Raw genomic sequence first — 14,418 nt, forward strand, 5'->3', positions numbered from 1 at the left:
ATAGATAAAAACAAAAAGTGGCACAAAAGCAGAACCAAATACCACTAAAAAACATGAACCAAATAGATCTCCAACATACTCAGAACCTAGACTAACTGTTGCTAATGAATCAATTAATTATTACTGTGAGTCGCTATTCTCTGTTGTCATCTCCAAGGCATGAAAGATAATTCCAAACTATATCAGTTTTTTTTTTTTTTAATAACCTTCAACAACTCAAATCTTCCCTAAAATATCATCTAGCAACTAACAAACTATGCAAGTGTACTACAGCTACAGTATGAAGTATGCAATCCTAACTCTGTCTGCTATGGATACTATACAACTGTATTAATTTAGCATTTTTGATTTTAGTCAGAATATCTTGAAAAAAAAATGTTATACTTAATCTGACAGATTTTTGTAAAGAACGTTTGTTGACCGTTTGTTTTTGAAATACTTTGGAAATGACGTTTGTTGATTGCTTTTCTTTTGAATTGGCAAAATATGAACATTTACTCTTCTATTGGAACTTTTCTCCACAGGCCACCACTGAAAATGTACTTATTTCCCAGATAGAAGCTCCTGGTATACAAAAGCAAACTGTGTATGGCTCCGAAGTATGCAACAAAGTACAAAAGGTTTAAGATCTTTGTTTCAAGTATTTGCATGAGTACTTTCATATTCCAATCAGACTTCAAATAATTTTTTTCTCAAGTAGATGTCAAATGCTGGAGATGTGACAGGAAGGAGGTAAGTAGGAACAGATGTTCTGGGAATGTAATGAGTTGGAACATTTTAAAAATTCACTATAGAGGACTCTGTCAGAAATATTGGGTGAGCAAATGGCTGTAATGAAGAAAAATTATTTGAGCTTGGACAAAGGATCTGCACTGCCTAGACATAGCAGGCTGTATTAAGTTTCATTTTGTTGACTGCCATAAAAGCAAATTACTAGAAAATGCAAAATAAAGTCTAAACTAACTGTATCTGAAGTAACGAATATTATGAAAGAGATAAAATATATTTGGAACAGGGATCTTTAAGAAAAGGAAAGGAAGAAATTACACAAAAACAAATGGAAATTGCAGGAACAATATATACAGAATAATGTCCAGGAAGAGTGAGGTTTATGGAAAATCAGGAATTCAACAATTTATGTAATGATGAACAAAAGACAGTTACAAGGAAAGAAAAGATATGGGACGTATAATGTATGTAAATTGGAAAAATGTTAATATGAGTTTTCTTTTTTCTTAACGTATGTTTGCCTGTGTCATATGTGATAATTTAATGAAGGTGTTTACTGCATCAAGTAATGGTTCTTCAATTTTATTCTATCACGTTTATGACACAAACTGGGATTTCCCAAACGTTTTTTTTGTCATTTTACTATTATTACGGTTTCCATCAAATTACATACTGACCAACATATTTACTCCCATGTACTCTACTTTTCTTTTTGTGACATTTCAGCATTGTTTATGCCTGAATTGCTGTAGAGTACTGTCAAAGATTGTTTTATTTGTTGTTTTTTTGTTTTTTTTAATGACGTCTCAATGCTGTTTACTTTTGCAAATCCGTGGAACTTTTTCCCTACAAGAACTCAGCTGAAAAGTGGTCAGTGAAGCTAATTTGAACTTTCCCAGTAAACAAATGTAGCCAAGTAAGACATTAAGTAAAACACGTGTTGGGAAAAATTCAGGACATCTGTAAATAATAAAACTAAAATATCTAATATGCAATATATTGGCAGCAGAGAAACTGCTGAGATGGGGACAGTCTGAAACTAGACACATGGGGCAGAGGTGACTATCACTTTATTGAAGACTTTATTTAGAAAATCGCTATTTGTGGAACCCACCTAATCAAAAGCCAACTTCGCCGATGGATCTCTCCAGCAAATATTTTTTCCTGGGAAAGAAAGTAGTTGGCCATCATCAGGAATTTGCCCTTTTCCCCACTGTAGTGCGATCTCACAGTTGGTATATAGGGGGGGGGGCAAAGCCTCCTAGTTTGCTGGGTTTTAAAATAAAGAAGTTATGTACTTACCATAACGTTCCATCTGAGTAGTTATACTTAATTTTCTGCAACCTGTGGGTATTCAAATCCATATCGGTTCTGAGCTGGCAACATTTTATCAAGCATACGCTCCAAGCTCTTCCCCTTACCCATAATCCCTCACCTCTCCTACCTTCCCTCAGATCGAGTTTGCCACTAACCAAACTATTAGCAACTCAATAACGTTAACCTAGAACAGGTTCGGGGGAAGGAGGGAGGGACAGTTGCAGAAAATGAAGTATAACTACTCAAATGGAACGTCATGGTGAGTACATAACTTCTTTATCTGAAGTAGTTAACTTCATTTATCTGCACCCTGTGGGACAGAGTCCCCAGCTACCAAAACTCCTGGGAGGCCCTCATGGAAGGATATTCCTGAGCATCACAGAGCCAAAGGATGCTCTCCCTCAAGAGATCAAATCCAACTTATAATGAGAGATGAATGTATGTGACCTTGCCCAGGTCGCTGCTGCACAGATATCATCTAGAGAAACCCTAGACCAAAAAGCAGCAAAAGTTGCCATATATCTGGTGGAATGAGCTTTAATAGGACCAGGTGGGGATAGGCCTTTATCCTTATAGATTTGCAGTATACATTGTGTAACCCACCTGGCTAAGGAGACCTTGGAAATGGCCTTGCCCAAAAAGGGTCTAGAAAAGGACACGAATAATTGGTCAGACTTACAAAATTGCTTAGTCCTTTGTAGATAGAAACAAAGCTGTCTATGAACATCTAGCAAGTGCAGCTTATATTCACCCTAGTTCTGGAAATTTGGAAAGAACACAGGCAGATTAATCATCTGGTTAATGTTAGATTCAGAAGCCACTTTCGGTAATAAAGAAGGGCTCGTGTGAAGCAAAACCCTGTCTTTATGAAAAATCAAGTAGGGGGCCACGGCAGACAAAGCTTGGATCTCAGAAACCCTTTTAGCCGAAGTAACGGCCACTAAAAAGGCAGTCTTCCAGGACAAAAATTTTAGGTCTACTAACGCTGCTGGTTCAAAAGAGGGTGCCACCAATTCCTGCAGAACTAGAGTAAGGTCCCAAGGGGGGACGGAATTTTTAACCGGGGGATGCAAGAGAAAAGTACCTTTTAGAAAGGCCTTGCACAAACTCAAGGAGAACAGAGCATTCAAATTTTCGCTGATAAGAAAATTAGATATGGCTGCCAGTTGTACTTTCACTGTAGAGGAACTGGCCCCAAAAACACTAACACTGCAGGAACCGGGGCAGTAAATGGATCTGTTTCGCTGAGAAGCCCAAATAGAGAAGCGTTTCCGTTTGCTGCGATAAACCCTTCCTACTGGAAGCTTTGAGGGATGCCACCCGAATACTCTTTACCGAAGATGATAAACCAGGAGTCCTAGCGATCAGGGGAACTGCAGCAACCAAGCAGTCAGCTTGAGGCTGCCCAGGTCGGGCGGACTGATGCCCGAGGGATGGAATATGAGATCTGGGCAGGGATCTAGAATCCGTGGAGGAGTTAGAGCATGAGACCAGAGGAAGGGGAACCACACTTGACGAGGCCAGAACAGGGCAATGAGGATCACTTTGCACCCCAGTCGGTATGCTTTCTGAAGAAACTTCGGAATGAGAGGTAGCGGGGGATAGGCATACAGTAACCCGGGAGGCCAAGCATGGACTAGAGCATCTCGGGGGAGTCCACTGCGGAGGGGGTTAGAGTGAAGAACTCGCTGCACTTCGTGTTGGAAGGAGATGCGAAGAGATCACAGCAAGGGTGACCCCACGCTAGGAAGATCTCCTCCGCTACTGACTGTTTCAGAGACCACTCGTATGGCATAAGAATAGCCCGACTCAATCTGTCCTCTAAAATGTTAGAGCGTCCCGGGATGTGCGTTGCAATCAGAAACAGACTGGTGGAAATCGCCCACTCCCCCACTCTCATGGCCTTGCGGCAGAGGGGGTAAGATCTGTTCCCTCCTTGTTGTTGATGTACCAGACAACGGACATGTTGTCTGACTGAACTGCAATTGTCCCTGGGGGGAGAAAGTACAGTTTTGTACCTACCATAAATGTAGATGTTCGAGTGCTAATACAGCTGCAGTAATCACAGATGGGTTTTCAGCCGTCAGGCGGTCCCTCGGTCGGCCGAATTCCAAAGTCTTGGTCCGGCGTCAGTTGTCATCGCTTACTCTTCTGACGTCAGTAAGGCCAGAGTATATAAGACACAGCAGACGCCATGTTCTTCAGTCTTTCTTGCCCCAGATGTCAGGTGCCCCCAAAAGGAAGGCAATACATAAATAAGGCTTATCTACATATGCAAGCAATGCAATGTAATGCAAAATCAGTGTAAGCAAGCAAATAAAACATAGCAGGATAACCCAGTCAGGTGGTATGAAGAGGTTGTTAGGCCCCATGCCTTTACTAAGTTTGGAAGGAGGGAGGGAAACCTGTACTGCAGCTGTATTAGCACTCGAACATCTACATTTATGGTAGGTACAAAACTGTACTATGTTCATCGTGCATACAGCTGCAGTAATCACAGATGGGTAGAGTCCCAAAGCTATGCATAGGGTGGTAGGTACTATGAGGAACAGGGTTGAGCCAGAATGCCCTGCAAAACAGCAGTGGCAAAGCCTGCTCTTGTTCTGGAATATAAGGGTAGGTGGTAGTGTTTTGTGAAGGTATGTACAGAACTCCAAGTGGCTGCCTCCAAAATATCCTTAGTAGGAACGCCTCTGAGGAAGGCTGTAGAGGTGGCTGTGGCCCTGGTGGAGTGAGATCTGATACCAGTAGGGACAGATTTCCCATGATAGGAATAACAAAACCGTATGCAGTGGCCAATCCACTTGGAAATGGTCTGTTTGGTAACTGGTTTCCCTTGAGCCCCTACGCATAGGACACAAAAAGTTGTTCTGATTTCCTGAAGGACTTTGTTCTGTCCAAATAATAACGTAGCTGCCTATGGATGTCTAAAGTGTGAAGCAGCCTCTCCCCTTTGTTTTGAGGGTTAGGATAAAAGGTAGGTAGGTGTATGGCTTGATTTAAGGCTACCCTGGATACCACTTTTGGCATAAAAGATGGGTTGGTAAGGGAAACCCTGTCCTGATGGAAGATGAGGAAGGGCTGCACCGCCATGAGGGCCTGTAGTTCAGAAACCCTACGAGCTGAAGTGATGGCCAGAAGGAAAGCTGTTTTCCAGGACAAATGTTGCAGATCAGTTGAGGCAGCAGGTTCAAAGGGAGGCAATGTTAATTTTTCTAGTATGTAATTAAGGTCCCAGGCTGGTATTGGTTGCTTCCTTGGAGGTCTTATATTCTTAGCCCCTCTGAGGAACTGTGGTAAGAGTGGGTGAGAGAATAAAGGAGGATCCGTGTTGAATTCTGCAGAAATGGCTGAGGCATGTATTTTTATGGAAGAAAATGAAAGTCCACTGTTCAGCAGTTCAGCTAGGTACTGTAATACCTGAGGCAAGTTCAATTTTCTAGGGTCCTGGCCTCTTTTCTCATTCCAACAGCAAAACCGCCTCCATTTTATGGAGTAAGCTTTTCTAGTAGATGGTCTTCTGGCCTCCAAAATGACATCCTGCACCTCCTTTGAGAGTAGGGACTGTTGTGGTGTCAAGGAATTTTCCATGCAGCGAGGTTGAGTGTTTTCAGCTGACTGTGAAGAGTTTTGTAGCTGTTCTGAGTCAGTAGGAGAGGCATTAGAGGCAGGGACCAGGGAGGAGTATGTGTTAGGCTCCTCAGGAGTGGATACCAGTGTTGCCTTGGCCAATCTGGAGCAATCAGTATCATCCTCGGTTTGTCTGTTCTTGCTTTCAAAAGCACCTTGGGCAGAAGGGGCAGAGGTGGGAATGCATAAACTGTCCATGCTGTCCAACTGAATGACAGGGCGTCCACTTTCCAGGCCTTTGGATGAAAGGTCCTTGAACAAAACTTTTCCAGTTGATGGTTCCTGTGGGAGGCAAAAAGATCTATGTCTGGCCTCCCCCACGCTTGGATTATCTCTGTAAACACCTGAGGATGTAACTTCCATTTGTGTGGATCTGTCATATTTCTGCTTAGAGTGTCTGCCAGTGTGTTTTCCAGTCCTGGCAAGTACTGTGCTTGAAGTTCGATTTGTCTTTCCAGAGCCAAGTTCCAAAGAGTCATGGCTAGTCTGCACAAGGGGTATGAATGTGTTCCTCCTTGTTTGTTTATGTACCACATTACTGTGGTGTTGTCTGTTCTTATCAGTAATTGTCCTGGATGCAGGAAGTCCTTGAAAGCTGTAATTGCGTTTATTACTGCTAGCATTTCTTTTTGATTGATGTGAAGGTGCTTTTCCTTTTGGGACCATCTGCCCTGAATGCACCTGTCCTTCATGTGCGCCCCCCAGGCGTAATCTGAGGCGTCTGTGGTTATGACTTGTTTTGCTTGAGGCTTGCAGAATGGAAGGCCTGTGTTTACTTGACATGCTTGGGCCCACCATAGAAATTCCTTTTGCAAACATGGAATTATTGGTATAATTGCTTCCAAACCGTGACTGTGTTGAGACCATAGATTTTTTAGGTACCATTGAAGTTTCCTCATATGCACCTTTGCACATGGGATTAGAAGAATGCAAGATGCCATGAATCCCAGAGCCTGCAGGATTTTCCTTGCAGTAAGCCAGGTACTTTTTTCTAGTGTTTTGAAGTACTGAAATAGTTGCCCTTGTTTTTCTGGCGTAAGATATGCCATCTGGGTGTTTGTGTCCAAGTTGGCACCCAGGAAAGTTATTTTCTGAGATGGTGTTAGTCTTGATTTCTCCTTGTTGATGGTATATCCCAGAGAAAGCAGTAACCGTGTCACATATGCCAGATGTTCCAGTAGTATGCGTTTGCTGTCCGCTTGGATCAGGCAGTCGTCCAGATAAGGGTAAATTTGTATCCCTTGAAGTCTGCAGTAGGCAATCACTGATGCCAGGCACTTTGTGAATACTCTGGGCGCAGTAGATAAGCCAAAGGGCAATGCAGAGAATTGATAGTGGATTGAACCTGCAAGAAATCTGAGGTATCTTCTGCAGCTTTGTCTGATTGGGACATGCAGGTATGCCTCCTTGAGGTCCAATGTTACCAGCCAAAACTCCTTGCCCAGCATGGGAAGAAGTTGCTGTAATGTGAGCATCTTGAATTTTGGCACGAGTAAGAATGTGTTTAGGATGGATAAGTCCAAAATGGGTCTCCAGTCGGTTCCTTTTCTTGGTACCAGAAAAAGTCTTGAATAAAAACCTTGACCTTGTTGGTGTGTAGGTACCTTTTGTATAGCTCTCATGTTTAGGAGCTTTGAAATTTGCAGTTGTGCCTCTGCCCTTTGATTTTGTGGCAGGTTTGGCATGCCTCTCATTTTTGGAAGAGTGTGAAATTGAAATTTGTAGCCTCTGTTTATAATGTCCAGTATCCATTTGTCTGTTGTGACAATATGCCAATTGCTTGCAAATAATGCTAGTTTCCCTCCCAAAGGTGCTGTCAGGTGAGACTTGCTTGGCATGGAAATGAGGGAGTCATTGGGTTTGCTTCCTGTATTGTTGTGCACTGTCTTCACCACCTCTTGGTGCTGGAGATTGCCATTGTCTGCCTCTATATGATCCTTGTGATTGCCCTCTGCCCCTTGTGCGTTTGTATCTACCTCTTTGGGGCTTGTCAGTGGCTGGAAAGGACCAGTTTTTTGAAGGCCAATTTCTGCTAAAACGTGGTGGTTGGACCTGTAAGAAAGCCTTGACAGTTTGCATAGATTTGGCTTTTTCTTCCATTTTCCGTAGTATGTCCTCAGCATTAGTACCAAATAGTACATCCTTTTGTAAAGGAGCATCAAGAAGTTTAGCTTTCACATGGTCAGGTAAATTTTGTTCCCTAATCCAGGCGTGCCTGCGAATCACTGATCCTGTAGCAGCCGCTCTACTTGAAGCCTCTAGGGCATCATAACCACATTGTAAGGTGTGTTTACCCACTTGCTCCACACTATGCATCATATCCTGTAACTCTTTTAAATCTGGTTGTTCAGGTTGAGACATTTTGTTCCTCAATTGTGATAACAGGTACTGTTGATATTTAATCATATGAAACTGACAGTTTAAGGCCCTCATGGCTAGGGTGGCCGAGGTATATACCTTTTTACCCCACCTTTCTAGAGATCTGGATTCCCTTTCTGCAGGAAGTGGATTCTTGGCAGTGGAGGCCTTTAATTCCTTGGGGCCTTGTGAAATGGTTTCAGGGTCAGCATTATGGCCTTTGTAGAGAAATTGGTGAGAACTGGGTACTCTGTAATACCTATCAGGTTTTACTGGTGCAGGAGGCAGAGAATCAGGGTTAAGGCAAGCCTCCGAGTAGACATCATCTAGAACATCCAAAACAGGGGGTATAGCCAGAGGCCTATGCTGAGGTAACCAAAGAAATTCCCTAAGCCTTTTCTTGGAATCTGAAAAGTCTTGGCCTTCCCAATGGAAGTGTTCCCTCAAGGTGTGCAAGGTTTCCCCAAAAGAGAAATCCTCAGGAGGGGATACAGAAGGGATGGACTGTTCTGCATCCGAATCCTCAAAAGGAGAGTAAGATTGTTCCTCTGCATCAGAATGTTCTGATGAAATGGATCCCTGATCAGATGAATGACATTCTTCCTCCACTCTGGGTCTCTTGTCAGGAGGGGGCTGAGAACCTCTGATAAGAGTAATTAGATCCTCAGCCATTTTGAGCATCTGTTTCTTAGGCATGTGTCCAGGAGATGGGCCCTGTGGAACAGGCCTCGTGGGATGCCTGGCTGCTTTGGATTTAGTAAAGGCCTTAATGGAAAAAGCAGATGAGGGCCTAAATACACCATGGGTGGAAGTGGACCTGTCCACATTAGTAGGCTCGACAATAGCAGGGGCTTCGGTTGTAGTCTGGGAAAGGGCCGAGGACCCAGCGGTCTCGGGTACAGAGGACACCGCCAAAGGAGTGTCGTCAGTAGTCAGGGACTGCAAAGGCGTCTCGCTGAGTACCGGGCCACGTGTAGCCTGTTTTGGCGTGGTGTCGGCAGGGACCGAGGGCCTCGCGTGTCGGTCCTTTTCCTTGCGTTTTTTGGGCAAAACGGTAGTCGGAGTGTCTGACGACATTTTATAGTCAAAAGCTTTGCCAAAGTAGTGTTGGGCGAACTCCGCCCGACGCTTGATAGTGCATTTATTGAAGGTAGCGCAAAAGCGACAGCCCGAGATGTCGTGGTCTGGGCCCAAACAAGGTATGCAAAGGGAATGGAAATCCTTATGCGGTATTTGCTTCCCACAAGAAATACAATTATTAACTTTTTCTGACATCGGTCTGAGGCAAGAAAAGGTTCCCCAACGGGGTACTTAGCTTTAATGAAGACTTCGGTTCCAATTATTTTCGTAATTCAGGAGCTGGCCGACCGGCACTTGCGAACTGCTTCTGCTTCGGGCACCGCGCGGCAAAAAAGACTGAAGAACATGGCGTCAGCTGTGTCTTATATACTCTGGCCTTACTGACGTCAGAAGAGAAGCGGCGACAACCGACGCCGGACCAAGACTTTGGAATTCGGCCGACCGAGGGACCGCCTGACGGCTGAAAACCCATCTGTGATTACTGCAGCTGTATGCACGATGAACATCAGTGTGAAAGGCATGCAACGCTAAAAGCATTGCCCTCATCTCCAGAACACTGACATGCAATCTGGTCTCTGTTTGGGACCACATGCCTTGGACTGTCCTTCCCAAAATGTACCCCCCCACCTGAGCTGGGAGGCGTCTTTGGTCACTGTGGTTTGGGTTGGGGATGTTAAGAATGGGCGACCTGCCAAGATTTCCAGCGATTGGAGCCACCAAAGAAGAGAAGTATTGCAGGCTCTGCTGATCCGTATAGGGTAGTCCATGGAAAGGTCTAACCAAGACCACTGAACTGTCAAGGTCCACTGAAGCACCCTCTTGTGAAGGCGCGCACATGGTAGAATTGAAATTGCTGCTGCCATGGAGCCTAGGGTGCAGAGAATGTCACTCGCCATCGGTGTCCTGGGGCCGAGGATCACTGACATAGGCCCTTAGGTTCTGGATCCTGTCCCAAGTGAGAAAAACTTGTAATAGCAGAGTGTCCAATCGTGCCCCTATGAATTCCAAGGTCTGTGTCGGATTTAGGCGGGACTTGGATATGTTGATGGTGACCCACAGACTGACTGCAAGATGCATGAAGGAGTCTCTGGCCATACAAAGTAGACGCTTGGTGGTAGCAGCGAGGAGTCAATCATCTAAGTAAGTAAACACCTGAAATCCCTGAAGCCTCAGGTGAACTACTACTACTGCCATAACCTTGGTAAACACCCTGGGGGCTGTGGTGAGACGAAAGGGTAGGGCTCTGAACTGGAAATGACTGGCTCCCAGCCGGAAGCAAAGAAATCTCCTGGAGTTTCTGCAAATCTTGATGTGGTAGTAAGCGTCCTGGAGGTCTATCGAGCACATCCAGTCGCATCCTCGGAGATAGGGTAGGATGGACTGTAAGGTGACCATCCGGAATTTCTGCTTGGCTACCGACAGGTTCAGGGAAGACAGGTCCAATATGGGACTGAGGTCCCCCATCTTTTTTGGCACTAAAAAGAACCTGGAGTAAACGCCTAATCCGGACTGATCTGGGGGGACCGATTCGATGACCCGATTGTAAAGCACCTTTGAAATTTCATGCACTGCGGCCTCCCTTTGAGCGGGTGGGACATCCGGAAGGCACTTTGATTGTATAGGTGGGGCGATGAATGGGATGGAGTATCCTCTAGTTATTATTTGGGGCGATGAATGGGATGGAGTATCCTCTAGATATTATTTGGAGCACCCAACGGTCCATCGCGATGGACTCCCAAGCCATTAGGTGCAATGACAATCTTCCTATGACTGTCTCCAGAGTAGGACAGTCGGGGAAACCCCTCAGGGTTGCTGCACAGGTCGGTCCGAGAAGGTCTCCCTCGACCCACAGTTCCTTGGACCCCCTCTGCCGGGACGTCTTGTCCCCTCTGCCTCTAGGGGATGAGTTGTCCTGAGTGTCCTGGGAAAACTGAGATTTTCGGAACCACATCTTCTTCTGCCATCTCTGATTCCTAAAAAAGGATCTTTGAGGGCTAGAGAAGAGACTCCAATAGCAGACAGTCTACCCGTCCTTCTCGCTCTGGACTTAGGTGTCACGAACCGGCTTCCCAAAAAGGGAGGAACTGTCAAAGGGAGCATTCGTGAAAGATGCCTTGAAGGGATCACGAATTGACAGAGTCTGAGCCAGCCAGCCGCTCCTTCCATGGCATGGGAAAGAAGACGCATGGACGTGCTAGAAACGGATTTCAGAGACGAAATTTTTGCCAAGAACAGCCGCTTGTCCTCTGGCAACAAGGACTCTGGGGGCGACAGTGAATTTCATGACCAGGTCTCGCTGGAGTCGAATGACGTGTGCCAAATAATTCAGCACTCATATGGAAACAGTCACTGAAGAAAAGACTCGCTTCCCAAAGCGATCCACTGCCCTAGACTCTTTGTTCGGAGGGTGGACCGAAGAACTTTCCTGAGCCAGTTCTATCTTGGTGGCAACCGCCACCACCATAGCATCCACAGGGGATCCCTTGTACCAAGCCTGTCTGCCTGTGGGAGGAGAAAGGATCCTGTCTGGGCGTTTGGGTATTGGCTCTATGGTGTCAGGCTCCTTCCATGCCTGCGTGGTGATAAGATCCACTAATGGATCTGCAGGAGGGGACATCCAGGATGTGGATGGGCCCATGCCAGAGGCGACCAAGAATATTGACTCATCTGTTGAGGGTTTTGGGGGTGACCAACCTCCCCTCTGGCGGAGGATTTCCATGATGTCTCTAAAGGAGATATCCTCGAGAGGTGACCTGGGGGAACCCTCACCTTCATCCAAGTCAGTATCTTCTATGAGGGACTCGGGGGAGTCCATGTGCCTCCTCTTACATGAATGCTTTCATGGGGCCTCCTCAGTGGGACTCTCTGTACAGGGCTCGTAAGTCATGGGGGGGGGGTTCCATGATGGGATCCACCTGGGGGTCCTCTGGCACGGGCTGTCCCTGGGACAAGCTGATGGGAGTCGTGACCAAATCCAAGGCAGCCTGGGTGGTGTCCCAGGCAATGGGCTGGGGTCTCAATCCCTGGGAGAGAACCCTCTCCACCATGCCGAAGGCCGAAGGAGAGCGCACCTCCTTGGCAACCAACAAGGAAGAAGTTCTCCCCGGCTCCGTCGTGAGGATCGGGGCAGAGGCCAAGGTAGCCAGGGTTCTGAAGGAATGGCTCAGATCCAACAAAGTCAGAGCCGAAGACTTTTCCATTCCCTCAGATCCGGCTCCCCATTCTTGGCCCAGAGAGTTGCTCGGATCCAAACAAGTCTGATCCCAGGAACTCAAGGTAATGGCCGGCGTTGAGGTTGGAGGCACCATCGGCGCTGAACCCCCAGCTCCGAGGATCCTCGGATCCATAAACCCCGAGACCAATGTTCGGATTGGGAAAGGAGAGACAGGATGGAAGTAGGGCATAGAGGTCCCCTCTTTGGCCGGAGAGGGGCCTGGCAAGACTCCCATTTGGATTTGGGTCAGAATGAATCTCTGCATCATGCTGTCCACGTCAAGCTCAGAAAGACTCCAAGTCGACCGCGAGGAGGTGACCGACTCGGATCTGGCCCTGTGAGATGACCTCAAAGAAAGCCTCTAATCCAAGGGCTCCATCAGCTACAGGGAGAACCTCTGGGAATGGAGCTGAGGAGAAGTGGTCCTAACAACCTTCACAGGTGGACTGGGAAAAGGCTCCCACTCAGATCGCTTGCGGTGCTTCTCTACCCTTTTCTCTCTCTCTTTTTCGTCTTTATCTGTAGCTTTTCTCCCCGCCTCAGCAGGCTTAGAGGGAGGTTGAGTCCCAGCCTGATGGGGGGAGTTGGTCGGCTACAGAAGCCAATGTCGAGGCCGTCGTCTCTAAGGCAGAAACTGGTAGCAGACCCTTAGCTTCCAGTTTTGCCTTCCTCTCTTTAAGGGCTCTGGGACTGAACCATGCACACACAGCACATGGCAAACTAAGATGGGGAACGCCAAGGCAAATAACACACAGAGTGTGGCCATCAGCCGATGAAAGCTTGTAGCCACACTCTGTGCATTTCTTGAATATTGGTTTAGGCTGGTCAGCCATAACACACTCCACTGAGCCAAACGCTAAACTAGACACACACACACACACACACACACACACACACACACACACACACTCAGTGGTTGGCTACGCCTACTCTATTTAAAAAAAAAAAAAAAAAAAAAAAAACACAAACTTTCTAACTACTTAATTTTTTTTCTTTTTTTTTTAAACAAACCGACAAGACGAAGGGGAGGAAGGGTTATCACAAACAACTACTCTCACACACTAACTTAAGAATCAAAAGTTCCACTTACACTACCCAACTTGGAGCTATAGAGACCATGATGCGTACGCATGAAGCGGCAAACAAGATCTGAAGGAAGGTAGGAGAGGTGAGGGATTATGGGTAAGGGGAGGAGCTTGGAGCAGATGCTTGATAAAATGTTGCCGGCTCAGATCCGATATGGATCCGAATACCCACAGGTTGCAGATAAATGTTAACTACTTCAGATTTTGTAGTTTTTGTGCCAGTCAGTAGGTGGTCGACTAGTTTCTTTCCCAAGGAAAAAATTCTAGCATGGAAAAGTTTGGTGGTTGTCAGAAAAGTAGAGAATAAACTTAGACTGGAATGGGATTACAGAGTTTGTTTCTATGCCAACATATATTACTAATTACAGAAAATTCAAATTACTTGGGTGGCAATGCCTGTTTAAATATATTTATACATCTTCTAGGCTGGCAAGGATGTTTTTATATCTCCTATTGTTTTGGGAATGGGAGGAGGATTTAGCTAGGAGGATTGCTGCATGTATTTTGGGACTGTGAAATTCCTAACAGTTACAGGACTAAACTTCAGAACCTATTTAACGGCATATGGCCTAACCAACCCAACATTTCTGAAATGGGCTGTTTACCAGGGTAAAGTGGATCTATCTTTATTGTATAGACTGGACACTATATTGTTTAATCTTTTGCTGTTAGCAGCAAATATGTTTTTTTAACATGTAAACAGAAGAAAGTTGCAGCTCTAACAAAAGATGCAACAGATATAATGCAACAAATCCTAGACTTTGAAGAAAAAAAGCATCCCAAGATTATACAAAAAAAAAAAAACTGAAAAAATGAATGACTGTCTTGGGGGCAGTCACTATCTGAGGAAAAATTCACATCTATTAAAGACTGAAATGTATTGTAAAAATGAACAGACTGGAGTTGGAGGTGTAAAAAATACCCATCCAACCATGCCCAGAAAGGGCATCTAAAACCAATACCAACCTTGTAAACAGATGACACTATTTAGAGAATTTACCAAGT

The 14,418-nt window shown here is 45.5% G+C and overlaps 1 protein-coding gene across 2 annotated transcripts in view; it reads right to left on the bottom strand.

Moving 5' to 3' along the window:
• PCNX3 (pecanex 3) overlaps positions 1-14,418 on the bottom strand; it is a 2,517,385-nt gene that overhangs the window by 1,508,828 nt on the left and 994,139 nt on the right. The gene's annotated exons all lie outside the window — the stretch shown is intronic.

This window comes from Protopterus annectens, chromosome 2.part0, assembly GCF_019279795.1.
Source record: "Protopterus annectens isolate FY-2018-M chromosome 2.part0, PAN1.0, whole genome shotgun sequence".
Taxonomy (NCBI): domain Eukaryota; kingdom Metazoa; phylum Chordata; order Ceratodontiformes; family Protopteridae; genus Protopterus; species Protopterus annectens.